The sequence below is a fragment of the Meriones unguiculatus genome, chromosome 2, assembly GCF_030254825.1.
Source record: "Meriones unguiculatus strain TT.TT164.6M chromosome 2, Bangor_MerUng_6.1, whole genome shotgun sequence".
Lineage (NCBI taxonomy): Eukaryota > Metazoa > Chordata > Mammalia > Rodentia > Muridae > Meriones > Meriones unguiculatus.
Window position 1 is genome coordinate 53,120,112 of NC_083350.1, and position 2,727 is coordinate 53,122,838.

A 2,727-nucleotide genomic window follows, 5' to 3' on the forward strand; every position below is an offset into this window, starting at 1 on the left:
GTCAGCATGTCCACTGGTGTTGTTGTTCAGGTCTTGTTTAGGCGGATATGTTAAAAGATTTCATGGGTGTAATTTCTCTTACATTTCTAAAGACACAGTTCTCACGGCAAACTTCCTGTTTCTCTGGCTCTTACAGTCTTTCTGCTCCTCTTCTTCTGCAATGATCTCTGAGCCTTAGGTGCAGGATTGTGTTGTCTGCTGGATGCCATAAAGCCCTTGCTCTCTGCCTTTTGATTGGTTGTGGTTTTCACTAATAGCCTCTATCTGTTGCATAGAGATATTTATTTGATAAGGAGTGAAAAGATAATATAATTTTTAATGATAACACTTAAAGTTACAATAACATACTTTATCTAAAATAATTTTCTGGTAGTTTGCTTTCTTTCTTTCTTTCTTTTTTTTGTTGAGAATCATGTTGCAGTCTGATTTTGTTTGAACTCCTCCCAATGTAGCCAAGAATAAATTTGAGCTCCTAATCTTCCCGCTTCTGCCTCCCAAGTGCTGCAATTATAGATATATGTTCCCACACCTGGCTTTAACGTTTCTATTACTTTTATTTATTTATTTACTCGTGTGTGTGTGGAGATCAGAGGACAACTTTTGGGGAGTTGTTTCTCCTCTTCCACCATGTAGGTCCTGGGGATTGAACTCAGGTCATCAATCTTGGCAACAAGTGCCTTAACTCTCTGAACCATTTCTACTGGCTCCACGCCTGCCTCTGAAATTTTAAAATGGGAGCTGGAGAGATGGCTCAGAGGTTAAGAGCACCGGTTGCTTTTCCAGAGGTTCTGAGTTCAATTCCCAGCAACCACATGGTGGCTCACAACCATCTATAAAGAAATCTGGCACCTTCTTCTGGCGTGCAGGTGTATATGCAAACACAACATTGTATACATAATAAATCTTAAAAGAAAACAAAACATTCTCTGCTTTGGGCTGAGAGATGGCTCAGAGGTTAAGAGCATCGGCTGCTCTTCCTAAAGGTCCTGAGTTCAATTCCCAGCAACCACATGGTGGCTCACAACCATCTATAATAAGGTTTGGTGCCCTCTTCTGGTGTGTAGGTGATATATATAGGCAGAACACTGTATACATAATAAATAAATTTAAAAAAAAATTAAAATAACATCCCAAAATTCTAGGCAGGATGATGTACACCCTTTAAGGTAAGCAGGTCTAAGTTTGGGCTAGCCTGGTCTACATAAAGAATCCCAGGACAGCCAGCACTATGCAGAATAACTCTATTTCAAAAGAACCCCAAACTAAATCCAAAGGAAAAAAAAATCCAAAGAATAATAAAATAGCTCAAAAAAAAAATGTCCCAAGGTTTTGTAAGTTACTTCTCTACTGTTGTGAAGAGCCATCACGACCAAGACAACTTATAAAAGAAAGCATTTATTTGGAGCTTACAGTCTCAGAGGGTTAGAATCCATGGCCATTTTGGCAGAGAGCATGGCAGCAGACAGGCTGGCATGGTGTTGGAGCAGTACTGAGAGGTGATGCCTTTATCCACAACGAGGCACAGAGAGAGGGAGAACTAACCGGGAATGGGATGGGTTTTTGAAATCCCAAAGCCAATCCCCAGGGACACAGCTCCTCAACAAGGCCACACCTCCTAATCCTTTGCAAACAGTCCCACCAAGCGGGGACCAAGTATTCAAACATATGAGCCATTCAGACCACCACACAAAGGAATTAGTGAACTGTACTGTTTATTACTATGAATGTTTTTAATCCCACTGTGTTCCCCGGGGTAGTTTAGGCCTTCTGGGCTCATGCAGTCCTTCTTCCTCAACTTCCAGAAGAATACAGCATGTGCCTATCTGCATGCCCCTTAGATTTAAGAAGAAAAAAGTCCGCAATGCCTGATAGTATACATCTGTAATTTCAGCACAGAGCAGGTGAAGGCAGGAAGATTAGGAGTTAAGGCCAGCCTTCCCTGGCAGCGAATTCAGTTCGAAGCCAGCCCGAGCTCCATGAGAATCTACCCCCACAAGTCAGTCAAACAAATAAATGTTTAAAATCTTCATGTAATTTTGGGGGGCGCTAGGGATCGAATCCAGGGCAGGAGGTTACACCGACAGTACTCTACAGGTGATGTTTAAGAGCATGGGCTTTAGCGCTGCAGCTAGCTGATCATTTAAAGTTTTTTTTCTTGAGCCTGAGATAGTTTCCTTACCTACAAAATGATAAAATGATAGGCATGCCACGGCTCTGACTTTAGAATTATATTTCTAAAAGTATTTAGCGCTTCACCGGGCATCCTCTCAATCAATACTGGCTGCTTTTCCCCTGCTGGGCAAAACCGAGGGTGGTAAAGAGGAAGGATGCTCCACAAGGGGCAGGGCACCTTCATGTACGTCAAGGAAAAGATCCCAGGGGAAGCCGCTCTTCCCAGAACACACCCATCACTGCCCTCCCATAGCCAGGACCTTCCCATAACCACACCCCTTTCTAGCCGCTCAGTCACACCGCCCCTAAGCTGCACGGCTCCCTCTCCATATTTTCTTCCTGCGGCGCCTCAGTCTTTCCTGGACCCCAAGTCCTTTATTTATCTCCCTCCCCTTCACTTGTTCTAATTTACCTCCTCAGTAACTCTTGCCAATCAGGCTCTGTCTCTTCTTCCCACCGCCTTTCCGGGGCATTAGAAAGGAGGTCTGTGATTGGTTGTTCCGGAGCCGGGTGAGACCAATGAGAGGCAGACTTTTTCGGTTCGGCTGAGCAGCA